The sequence below is a fragment of the Camelus ferus genome, chromosome 30 (genome assembly GCF_009834535.1).
Source record: "Camelus ferus isolate YT-003-E chromosome 30, BCGSAC_Cfer_1.0, whole genome shotgun sequence".
Taxonomy (NCBI): domain Eukaryota; kingdom Metazoa; phylum Chordata; class Mammalia; order Artiodactyla; family Camelidae; genus Camelus; species Camelus ferus.
The window spans coordinates 24,845,064-24,858,759 of record NC_045725.1 but is presented as its reverse complement, the minus strand read 5'-3'; the positions used below and the strand labels follow the sequence as shown (position 1 = coordinate 24,858,759).

The window sequence follows — 13,696 nt, the reverse complement described above, 5'->3', positions numbered from 1 at the left end:
GGCCATATTCTGTCACACGGAAATTCCGTCAGGAGACACCACCTAGACCTAGGAAAGTTGGGGGAAATGGACAGTTACTGATGATTTTTCAGCAGGGAATATCATAAACAGATTGAGGTTTAGGTAATAGTCTGCGGCATTATAGAAACGGATTGAAGAAGGAAGACACCATACACAGGATATCAATAAGAAGGATTTTTTTTTAAGGTGAAGGTCAAAGACAATGAAGGCTTGAACACAGACAAGAGTTTAAAAGAAAGAGTCCTTAACTCCAGAAGAAGCAAAAAAGAGACAGAGAAAGAGAGAGCCCTTTCTGAAGAAGAAATTTACAACACATGATATCAATTATGGGAAGTTGGAGGCCCTCAGAGCAAAAACTGAGGTGTCCCAGAAAAGAAGGAATTCTGCCTTAGCACAATATAGAAGCCCTGTCTGAATCGTCAGCCTGCCCCATAAATATTAGACTCAAGACTGTAATATTACCTCCTGTCTGAGTTTCCAGCCTCCCGGCTCCCTGTAGACTTCAGACTCAAGACTGCAACATCGACTCTTCCGTGAGTTTCTAGCCTGCCCTGAACATTCTGGACGTGGAGCCCCTAAAACCATGTGAGCCGATTCCTTAAAATAAATCTTTATGTATCTATATCTCCATTTTACTAGTTCTCTGTCTCTGGAGAACCCTGACTAATACAGTATATGAGTCCGTTTATACAAAATTATAGAAAATGCAAACTAATCTATAGTGACTGAAAGTAGATGAGTGATTCCCCAGGGCCAACATGAGAGAAAGGGTGAACTGGTTGCAAAGTGGCAGGAGAAGACTTTTCAGGGTGATGGAAATAGTTTGTATCTTGACTACGCTGGTAGTTTCACAAGTGTATGTATGTCACAACTGATCAGATTATATACTTTAAAAGGGTATATTTCACTGTACATAAATCACACCTCAATAACCTATACCTAAGTCTGGCAACTGAGCAAATGATAGTCCCACTAGCTGAGATCAAGATTACAAGACGAGGGACATGTGAGTGGATTTAGTTTTAATCACATTAAGTTAAGGGTCTTTTGGGACGTCCTGTGGTAATGCCAAGAAAGCCAATGACAATGAGTCTAGGTTTCCAAAGATAAATCTGAGCTGAATGCAGCTCTGGGAGTTGTATGCACAGAAACAATAAAAACGGCCAGGGATGGACTGAATGGGCCCAAGACAGCAAGAAAAGAATGCCTCATGGTGTCCCATGGATCATACCAGTGGGTCTTTCGTGACTGTATGGAAAACAATTTCAGTATAGTAGTAGGGCTGCAAGTTGCACTGGAGTCAGTTTTACCAAGGAAAGGAAACTTTTTAAAAGTGACAGTAGTGTTATGGGTTCTTTGTGAAGAAGCTACTTACAACAGGAAGACTAAAAGAGGCCGATAAATAGAAATGAGAACTAAGAAGGGTTTTTGTTCTTGTTTTTTGAGGAGGTATTTGTTTGCCTGAATTTTGCTTCTGCCATTCATTTGATCTGACTTATTATTTCATTTGATTTTTACATAGAAAAAAAAGTGAATGCTTTAATAGCCTGAGAGAATTAGCCCACAAGGTAAATAGATTGGTTATACAAAAGAGAACAAGGTTTCTAAATAGGAGATTAAGAACACAATTGGAATTGTTACCTTAAATAATTATCTTGAGTACTACAAATTCTCAAGACAACTTTCAAATTTACTACAATTTTAAGTGTGTGTGTGTGTGTGATGCTTCTTTTAAAAGAAGAGGTAGGAGTGGGGAGGGTATGGCTCAGTGGTAGTGTGTGCTGAGGATGTACAAGGTCCTGGGTTCAATCCTCAGTACCTCCATCAAAAAAAATTAAAATATATAAGTAAAACTAATTACCTCTCTGCCCCCCACCCCTCCCCCCCAAAAAAGAGGTAGGGATCATCATGATGGTAGCTCAGTCAAGGGTAAAGGAAGAGACAATTTACTAAGTGACCTCTATGTCAAGGGCTTTCACATTCATCATCACATTAAACATTACAACTTTGCAATTCACTTGGAGATGAAGAATGAGAAGCTCAGAGAAGTCAAATAACTTTCCTAAGGTCAAAAATTCAGTTGGCAGCAGAGTAAGGCTCAAAACGAAGTTGGTCTGACTCCAATCCCCATGCCATGCTATGTGCTCAGCAGTGTGGAGTATCTTAGGAAAGCAAGACAGGTTTAATTTAGCTGCAGTGAGTAATGTGTGGGAAGAGAAAACAGACTGGCTCAGACGACATATTACATGGCCTTGAATCTAGCCCAGCTGAAATGATTTTGGACAACAGGCAGAATGAACCAATGAATTAACACTTATGTCACAAGATGGTTGTGTCATTTTCTACCAAATTCACAGAGCAGCATCAGGAACAGTTTTTCATTTCTGTGAGCTTCCTCAGGGTTAAAATACTCCAAATTTTGGCTAAGAGCAAACCAACAGAATACCCACCTCCCTTCCCCCACTGAAAAATATTTTAATAGTCTTTCCCCAAAATCTGGCACCTAGTGGTGACAAAGAAGTATAAATAAGGAAACACTACACATAGCCAAAGTCCTTACCAACACCATCTCTGGAATTTACTACTTTACCACAGAGAGACAATGAAGGCAAACTGAATCAAGGAAGAACTGAAAAAATAATCTGCTGATGTACAAAGCTCCAAACTGCACTGCAGGGCCTGAAGGGCTCTGATACTTGGACTAGCTCACACAAATGTCCCATTGTATTTCTTAAAGTTTTGCAGCTGCTAAAACCTATGAAATATGAAAAAAAAATTTTTAATTAAAAGGTGGGGTAAGTCATCTTAGAGTAGGTCCAATTCAGCAGTACCACAGAAACTAAAGCTGAAAGGATACTCTCTAAACCCAAACAGCCTAAAAGTCCCAGTGTGACCAATCCAGAACTTCTTTACTCATAGTGTTCCTGGCATCCATCCATCACATACTACCTACCACCTCGACTGGCCTTTGTCATACCAAGAAAGTTCACTGTACCCAATTTTAGCTTTTGAGTTTCTTTTTTGAGCAGTTCTATTTGTAAGACTGTATTTCATGACTTACTGTTTCTTAGAGGTCTTCCAAAGAACAAACAGAAAAACTAATTATTTTAAAAAACAGAATGATATTCAGTGTATCTTGAAATTACCAGATGGGTCCAATGGACCTTTTTATAAATCTAAGATACAATGGAATCTTGGTGAACTTATCCTTCCTGTGTCTTGAAACACTTTGCTATTTGCAAGGTGTTTCATGCTTACAAATCATCCCACGGTTACTTCATTATTACTAATCAATTATTCCCAACTATGCTTTTTTAAAAACAGAAAGACGAGCAAAACAGAACAATAGTGGAATTGCCTAGAGAAGGATGATATAATAATGCAACAAACTGTTACCATTGCACCATCCTTCAGTTTTCCTATTGCACTGCACAAAGCATTGCAAGATTTTTCAAAAAAGTTTTAGACTAAAGACACTTTGTCATCTGCTTTTACTTTTCATTAAACACAATTGAGAATTCAGAACTTTTCATTTTCTGCCCATAATGGAAAAGAAAACTGACAAAGGAAGTTATGTCTCAACTAGACAAATCAGAAGGTTAATGCAAAGAGACAGTTGTCAGCACTCTGGACTCTAATGATGATGATAAATTAATCATATAAGCAAAATCCCAAACTACGAGTCTTCAAATGAAGTGGCCTAGATGGATTTTTCTTAAATTCAAGAGGTGATGCATGAACAATGTATTTCTAAGTACAACAAAAAAGTATAACCTGATATTGCAAGTGAAAATACTCCTTTTGGAAATAAGGATATAAACATAAAGAGGAAAAAAAAAAGTACAGTATTCACCCCCAGTAAGTCATTCAACAGGAAAGACTACATCATGTAATACTCTGCAACAAGAACTTGGACCACACCATTTTGCTAAAAGGGTCTGTGACAGTATTCATTCATGTATTACGATATTTATGTCAAAATTTACTTCATATGGTTCATTAGTAGATTGCAGGCTGGCATGCTGAAGACAGGGGACTGAAAGGATATACATGATATGTATTTGGAAATGAAAAATATTCATTAGATTGACCAATGCTAATTGGCATTTACAACGTAGGAATACAATTTTTTTGCAATTATGGAGCAAAGATGATTGCCTTCTTCTCTTCAACAGAACTATGAGTTGTCTAAGATTTCAAGTAATTCCTCAAGCATGGCCTTTGATGATACAAGTACAAGAATAAGAAGTAATGATAAGGCATTGGAGACATCCGAAATATGGAATCTCTATTCACAAGATGAGTATTTCTAGATTCACGGGTAACAGATGGTGAGCAGTTAGTTGTATTCAGAGAATGTTACCCCCTTTGGATACACATATCTTCAAAACCTAGACCATACAGAATAAGGATTTGGTTTGCTATGCTTAAATTCTTATTAAAAAGCCCTAAAAAACCTGTTTCTCACTATCCTTTTATTGTTCTGTAAATTATTTGTAAAATGACTTAAAAAGCCAAAAATAATTTTAAGGAGCCGTTGAACCCAGACAGTAAATGGCAATGGATTATTTCTGCCTGATAAACAGACGACAAGGCAGCTTTGAGTCAGTTCTGTGAAATTTTAAAAGATGTCTTTTGGAAAGATAGAATATATACTTTTGAATCCTAGCATAATTAAACAAGTTTGTTGAAAATTATGGTTGCTTATCTTCCCTCCCCATTGCAATCACAGCTACTCATTTCAAAACCAGTAACCAATTTTTTTCAACTGGTCAATTTTTACCTTCAAAACTCTGTGAAACAGCCTGGTAGAAACCAGGGATTACATGAAATCTTTTTAAAGACACTTCCTATTCCAGACTTCTGATTGCATAATACTGAAAATTTTAGTCAAGATTTACATCCCACAGTCCATTAAAATTCAAGTGTATTTCTACAACTTCAAATCACACTTGACTACTTCGCTTCTTCTGACTAAATAATCATTTCTGAAACTTTGTACATAGAATACTAAGTGAATGCACAGTTCCTAATGGTTTTCTAGACATCAGAGTTATCCTTTTAAGGACTCAATCTTTATCATTATCCTTATTATTAGCAATCCTTTTACATGATGTATTAAACTTCCAAAAGTTTATCTCCTATTCAGCCATGATGATCAACGAGTGTAGCGGACTTAACAAATGGAATGCCCTCCCCACCAATACCACCCCCTAGAGAACACAGCACATAAACCATTGTCCTAATGTCTACAGAATAACTGAAATGTAGTTCTGATAGTTAATGGCTTACTAAGGTGTAAACTGTTTTATTCTTACAGAACGAGCTTTGGAAACTTTAAATCCCTGTATGTGTTTCTACGTTGTTTTGTTTTGTTTTGTTTTACCATGTCCTTTCTCATTATTAGGTAATCATATAATTTTCCATTCCTACCCACATACTTGCTTGACACTGTCATTGCAAAAGCCTATAGCAGCCTCTTTCCCAACTGCATATTTCTAATATAACCACATAGCCAGCTTAGCAGAATTATAGTTAAAGATAATGAAATCTGATCTCAATAAGGTTTACTGGCATTAATTTGGGATATTCAGAGAAATTTTTTCTGCCTATTTTCCTGGTTTTGCCTATATTCCAGATATGTGAGTGAGGTTGTTACAGAGTCTTTTGTTGTGGTTTTTCCTGCTGTTTACAGAGTAATACAATTTTTAAACTTGTATTTCAGAGTTACAAAATAGCCTCCTCAGGCCCCAGCAATGATATCATTGTTGACTTGTTTTCAACAGAGGCTCAGTAAGGCTGCACTTCCTGCCTTACAGGTCAGGTCTGATTCCGTTTTTGGATCTTCTCCATTGTATTCAATCTCTGGTTTTCAGGGTGCCTACTCACTGATTTGGGGCTTGAGGAAATGGAGAGAATGTTGTCTTTGCAATTTTTTTTCATTTCTGCTTTTCCTTCATCAAAGCAGCTGAAATATTTCATCCAAGCTGTGGCTTCTTTGACTACTACACTGCAGTTCTCAAACTATTAACTTTAGGCTTCTTTGGGTAGTTTCTTTCTAAAATAGACATTAAACGAATTTACAAAACAAGGCTTCTTGGCAACACCCCTATTCCCAGATACAGAGGTACTAATGGGTTCTCATCCCTCTCTTAGGAGCCCTAAGACACCTTGAGCCTCTCACATCAACCCTCTTTTCTACATTCTACGTGGTTAATTAGCACCAGCCAAATACTGCATCTTAGCATCTTTTGTTCCAAACCACTTCATGGATAAAGGTGTCAGATTTAAATGGGCCACCCTTTGAACTGAGTAGTGTTTTGCTATTGTACTCTATCAAACCAGACTTGGGGGAGGGGGTCCAACTTCTCTCACATAAAAGCATACACTCTGTCGTCTCCTCTCTGTCCCCAAACACATGCGACCACCAGATTCAAACAGCTGTTACATATTGACCTACACAGAAATGCAATTAAATATAAGTATTTTCAGAGAGGGAGTTCACTCCCTATGTTCTAAAACTCTGTAGCAGCAGGAATTCTCATGAGTCATTATTTAGGATTTCATGCCTATGGCACAAGTGAGTCATGTTCCAAACCATTAAATCACTTCATTTAAAACTTTTGAAACTCTCAAAAACCGAATTGGGTTTTGCCATGTATGGGCTGTACCTTTTCCTGCATAAAGGAAAGGATCAAATCCAACAGAAAACTGCAAAAGATCTTCTTTCTAACCTTCTATATTACTAGGTGTATTCGCTCAAATTCTAGGACTTTTTCAAGTGTAAGTAAGAATTGTGGTATTGCTCCCATAATCCAATGCAAGCACATTTCCCACTGCGAGAGAGAGTCAAATAACATTGTGGTACTTTTGAAAAGCTGAAGCAAATTATGCTTTAGTTTTTCCCTTTGAAATTATTTTAATTTTAACTTTCCCCGTTCCTACTGGAAAATTAATTTTCGTGATCTGATATTGCCTCATTCTAATATTGAGATATCGTAACACTATAATTTAGAGCCTGATACCTAGGTTATACTCAAAGTGAGATCTTTTTCATTCGCTATTTCCACTCACCTGCCCCCCTCCATCACTACCACCGTCACTCCCAGTAATCCAGGGATTTGGCAGGGGGTGGCTGCAGGAGCTAGGATTTAATCAATGGATGGCAGTTAATTAGAAAAGGTAACAGGTCCTAGCTTGTTTTTACTTTCCACTCCCAAGAATATTTATAAGTCTCTACATTTGTAGATAGTTTAGTTTTCAAAACTTCTTTTACTCTCATGAAGCAACCCTCAAAGTTAGTAGTGACTTGATTTCGAGGTGCAGACTTTGGTGTTGTGGTGAAACAGATTCGGTTCTTACCACTCCTGTTCCCCCTCCTCTCCAGCAAAGTTTGCAACCCGTGAGAAACAGACAGGGAAGTAAGACAGCTAGAGATAAAAATATAAGCTTTATTACTAATAAAGCCTTGGTTGGACAAGATAGCTAAGGTCAGTGAGCCAAGGGGTCTTGCTCCTAGTTCAGCACAGAATTAGGCCAACTTATCTACCCAGTCACCGTCCCAGTGACTTTAACAGCCACAGGCCTGCCTGCAGAGGCCTGCCCTGTAAAGCTGCAGAAAATGATGAGCTCCACGAGACAGGCCCCATTCCTTTTTCTAAACTCCAGAAAGGTAAGTCACTTCTCCTAGCCTAGGGAAGAGTGAGTGAGGGTCCGAGTGAGGCCTGGAGTATTACTCTAATGAAGGTCCACCCCACACAAGCAATCACAGAACCAGAAGAAAAGAGGTTCTCATCCAGCATGCAGCACTAAAGGGACCACGTCCTCAAGTCCAGCATGACATTCCCAAGTTTCCCCACACCGTTCTCTCTAACTGAAACACTTCCTCTCCCCCATCTAAGATAATATTAGCAACGCACTGTTCATTGTGCATTGTTAATATTATTTTCAATCCTCTTTTTTTGGTAGGATTTTTACAAGTCACTTTCCATTTTGAGAACATTTACTTACTAAAAACTAAGTGATATTCTCCATAAATCCAGTTACACATATAATCTGTAATAGGTTGCAATATGCTGAAAAGCAACAATGGAGGGCTCTTAACCCATCTGCATTCTTCCCTTGGGATATTTCAAGACACATGACCAAATGACTTACAGATCCAATGAAGGTACTGATGTCAATGCACATCAAATATTAGTAAAGCTTCATTTAAGCACAAACACAAGGTGTTTTTAACATTTTCTTTCCATATCCAAATGCATCTATTTGCCTCCTCCCTATAATGCAAGCACCCCTCTTTGGAGACCACCACTTCAAGCAATGGGGAGTGACATCACAGCTGAGATTTAAGAAAGATAACTCTGGCAGCAATGTGGAGACAGAAGAGACCTGAGACCCAAAACAGGATGGCGGCAATGAACATGACAAAGCTATGTATGCAATGACAAAGGAGCAATCAACAGGATTTGGGAAAAGGTTAGATTTGGGGCTGGTTTGGAGAAGTGAAGGAGAAGACAGAATGTTGGATGATTTCAAGGTAAGAACCCTGAATGACTCAGAGAATGTAACAGCATTAACCAAAAAGAAAAATGCACAAACAGCAATTTGAGGGCAGGACACTTGGAGAGATCCTTGAGAAATATTTACATTTAAAGGACAAGTGGAACAGAAACTATGAGGGAACTGAAAATGGTCAATATGACACTGGAAAATAACCAGGACAGTAAAGTGTCACAGCAGCCAAGGGAAGGGAAAAGCATTTCAAAAGAATGAGATGATCTTCTGTGTCAAATACTGTCAGTAATCAAAGGAGACAAAGGACATTAGTGGATGTGGCAAATAACTAATAATAATGAAAGCTAGCATCTACTGAGTGTTCACCACGTGCCAACCACATTGTTTCAAGAGTTTTACAAGTATTAACTCATTTAGTCCTCCCAAGAACCCAATGAGGTTAAGTGTTATTACTATCCCCGTTAAGAAAATTACTTCCACAATAAAAGGCGAGCCCAGATTGAATGGGGTTGAGAACAAATGAGAGAAAGAAGAGTTTAAAAAGTTTTGCCTGTAGAAGATCAAAAGGATAGAAGATAGAGCAGTAGTTGGTGGTGAAAGGGGTTTTGTTTTGTGTTTGTTTTGTTTTTAAGATGGAGGCTATTTGAACCTTTAAGTGTTTATCAACTGAAGTGACAGAACCTAGGTCTGCCCAATAGGAAAAATATCCTAGGCCACTGGGAAAAGTCACATTTAGAGAGGACAGAAGCAGGCTACTAAGAGTTTGGGGAGCAGGTGAGGAAGGACACACGGGGAGACTGGTACAGCACTTCCAAACAACAGGGTCATGGTGCCATGGACTGACTGACTCTGCCAACAGAGAAGCCCAAAAGAAGGGACCGAGAAAGAGTAAGATGCCAGGGGGATGGGACACGAATGACAGATGTGCAGCAGTCTCAGTCTCCTGTCTGCCCCAGCCCTGTGGTAAGGTGGGTAGCACTGGTTCAGTATAGACCGCAGGAGGCTGAATAAGGCATGCTCGTGCTTTCCTGTAGGCAGGATGTGTGGACCAGACCAAAAGACCGAGACCGAGGTGAGGTGGTCAGGGTCCCATTATAACCTATGCAGAAATCACTCATGATCTTCCTCCTCTCCTTGCTGGTACCCTGCTTCCTCCTGAATTCCAAAAGAGTTGAGATAGCATGGTTAAAGGCCATTACATTATATTTCAGAAGCAGCAGAGTCAGAGAGAGAAAAGATGCTCAGGGAGCAGTGGAGGAGGGTGGCAGACAAGCTACCACAGCCACTTCAATGCAGCAGTTTGGCTACAGGGGCCAGCAGTCCCCTAAGTGGCTGGGAGCCCACGCATACCCCAAAGGCAGACTCCACTGTTAGAGAACAAAAAAGATGTAACTGAGTCACACTGGGAACATTTCTGGATGGAAGTTCTAATTGGGTAGGTGGAACCCTAGGCTGCTATGTTTTGTGGATTTAGCTGCAAAGCAGTATTAAAGGATGCTTAAAAATAACAACTGTGTTTTGTATTATCTAATTTTATATTAATATTTCCAGAATAAAAAGTCTTTCTCACAGACACCTCTACCACAACCATTATGGCAAAGTTAGAAAGAGAGTCAATATTTTAAAACAGATTATAGATATGCAATATAGGTATTTCCTTTGAACAACTTATATCCTATTTGGATCAACCATAAAGCCCAGTCATAAAATTAAAGAACTGTTCTAATGCCTAACATTTAATTTCAAAGCATTTCAAAGCATTAAATCAATGTGAAAATCATGTAACATCATGTAGCCCATATTCTTTTAGCACCTTGATTAGGAAATTGCACTATTTAACAATCACCATACTTCCTAGAATATTAAAAGACACAGTGTATTGCTTTTACATTTTAACTTAAGATTTATTCATCTCCAGAGAATCTACACATACATCCTCATTAAAAACACCAGAGGGACATCCATTCCAAGGGTATCACTGTGCAAATTTCATTAAGCTTTGCAGGCCGCTAATAACAAACAAAAATAATACAAAACATATTGTTTGGGGAGAGTGGAAGCGGAGGAAGAAAAACAGAGGAGAGTGACAGGAAGAACATTACACTGAGTACCACAGCCACTCTGTGAGGTGGTGACTACACACATTCACACGAGAAACCTGGTGTGTGATGTAAAACTTGTCTGGAGAATGCCCAGCTAATAAAATGGTAAAACTAGGATTCAAAACCAAGTATACCTGCTTCCCAAATCATTCATTTTTTTCACCAGTTCACATGCCATGGCAAGCACAGGATCAGCAGCGAAAAAAGTAGAAAAATCTACAGGCATAAAAACGGGGAAGCACTTGTAGTTAGAATTCTTCCAGAGCAGGACTGCAAGGCGGAAATGCCCACGAGGGGCCAGGCAAGTAACAGAAAACGAAGGGCACTCAGTGGAACTGGGGAACAGGAGACCACATACATCATCCGTAGAAGACAGCGATGCTTAAATTCATGCAGAAATGTGGGTCTGATATTGCCATGCTTTCTGTCTCTTTTGGAGAGACACTGGAAATAAACTCATTTAAAAAAAAATACTGACAAATAATTTTTAAAAATTAAATGTGTCCTGTTCAAACAATATAAACCTGTGGACCACTAGCATCCAGCCCTTGAAACTGCTAGCCTGTAACTACCATCTGGAGGCACCACTATCATCTCTGACAGAAACAAAAACAGACAAGAATGGAACCCAAAAGGCAATGAGGCTCAGGTCTGAGAACAGCTGGAAGACTCTAAAGTCAGTCGAATCACCGTGTCTGTTTAATCTAAGCTGAAATGAGTTACTGGAAATTATATTAATATAATATACTCTCAATTTTTTGATTTTGAATTTCCTAAAGTTACAGAAAGAAAGTGCAAAAGAGAAAGAGGAAAGGAGGATAGACAAACTATATAGTAATGATTTGAATGCCCAGGCAAAACCAACTCGCAGATGAGTCAGTTAAGCCACCAGTTACAGAAACTGTAATATCACTAATTCTGAAGCAGTTAATGTCTGTTTGGGTAGTGTGGGCAGTCCCAGGCTCGTACCACCATCTCAATAAACTCCTAATATGTTTCAGAAATACACTGATATTCCTAAAAAGATACATACAACATCAAAAATGTAATTAAACAAGAAGTTCTGAAGCAACATCAAAAAATATAATTAAACAAGAAGATAAAGCAGAAATTTCCAATACGTGAAAAATAATTTTATTTTGTAATTCACATTTAGATTTGGGATGTTCCAACGTTAACAGCCTAAAAATCTAATTACCAGGCAGGGTAAAAACGTCAGAGAAAATTTTAAACAATTAAATTTATGTTTTCCCCACTTATTTCAGGATTTTGAAGGCTGTTCACTGTGAACATGTGTACCTAAAGTGGTTCATTTTTTTAAGCCAAAATGAGAAGATCACTAGTTCAATCCATCCTTCCCGTAGATCTGAAAAGGAAATTAGTCTAGGGTTTGAAAACAAATAAATGAGGTAAGACATAGACTCAGGAACCAACAAATATCGGTGGGGTCCACACATAAAGGTGAAAGAAACTGATCTCCAAAACCAATATGGTACATTGTAGGTTTGTCAATCAAGTATACACTTAGTCACTTTTGATTAGTCCTTGATCTTAGCCAGCAAAGCATAGCCAAGGGTAAGGAAATGTATCAGTGTGTTACATTGTAAGCAAGATCTTGAAATTAAAACAGAAATGTTTCATATGGTCAAGAGATTTTAACAAATATTATTTGAGCCAAAAATACAAATGAGAACATAGCCAGTACAGCTAACTCTTCCCATCGCTCAGTGCATTCCCAATCTGCTGCATTTTCAAAGAAACATATTTGTGAATAAATTCAAAACATTTTAGATGCAAACATAACACAATTTCATGAAGTAGAAAAGCGGCCTAAAAGTAAAAAGGTGTTTTCCTTTGACAGGTAAATGGCAATTTTTTAAAACTTGCAAAGAAAATATTTTCCCAAGTTTTATAGAGACCTCAAGATGAGTCTTTTTGCCTACATTTCCTCAAAGCAACGGTGAAAAGTCATGTCCATCTGATGCACTCCACACCCCAAGCACCCAGACCCTCGGTGTGGCTCCTACCATGTCAACTGGAACACTTACTCCGTCATTATATTTAGGTGACTTTTAAAAAGTAATTCTAAGTTATCCTAAGGACTTTTCTCTCCATGCTCTATATTTCCCACAAAGTAGACTCAAAAATTCAACCAATAAACATTCCCATATAAATCCTATTTTGACTCACAAACATCACAGTCAGTTCTATAAACATTCCATAGGTATCAGACACAAAATTTCCCTTTTTTCTTGGTTTAGAAAGATGTGGATTCAACAAGAGTCTCCATTCTCTATAGAGATTTAACCTTATAACCCTCCCATCACTGAAATCACCATATGAAAAGAAGCTAATTTGCATTCATCATCCTTAGAAGGGAAAGATCTTATTTAAAAAAAAAAAAACTCTTAAGGGAATAGACAAATTCCAACTGCAAAGGCGCAAAATGCAAGTGTGGACATTAACTGAAATTTTCTTTTCTGCCATGGGTTTACTGAAGAAAGTAATAAACTTAATAAGATATTTCATCTCTGCCTCAGATCAATTCACTGAACAATACCTGGAAAGTTAAGGACACCTCAGCAAAAAGAAACTAGATTGTTTCCTTTGTTTGGTAATTATGGGTTTCTATATAACTACTCAAAAATGCACTGAGGAATAAAGGTTTTGCTTTTATCTGGTTTTTTTCCCCTTTAAAAAAAAAGAAGTTCTAATGGTCATCAGCCTTAAAAGAATAAAAAAGTGAAAGAAATGTGTACTTCTCACCTTCCTCTCACTTTTTCTAAGCAAGATACGAACTATACCAAAAGAAAAGAAAAAGAAAAAAAAAAAAGCTAAGGGAAAAGATGAAGGCATGACAGCATGAACAAGAACAGAAAGCAGCCCATTTACTGGCTGCATAATCTATATCAAGTTACTTAGCTTCTCACCCATCTTCTCATCTTGGAAATGTCATTTTACTGGCCCTGAAGGAGCTGTTCCATTTTGTCTTTTTTTCCTTTTAAAGCTCTATTATTAATCACTAGATGACAAAGGTATGATTTACTTTGGTAAAA

General features: G+C 38.0%; 1 protein-coding gene across 1 annotated transcript in view; it reads right to left on the bottom strand.

The window, feature by feature from the left end:
• Positions 1-13,696, bottom strand: part of PHLPP1 (PH domain and leucine rich repeat protein phosphatase 1) — a 186,673-nt gene that overhangs the window by 138,290 nt on the left and 34,687 nt on the right.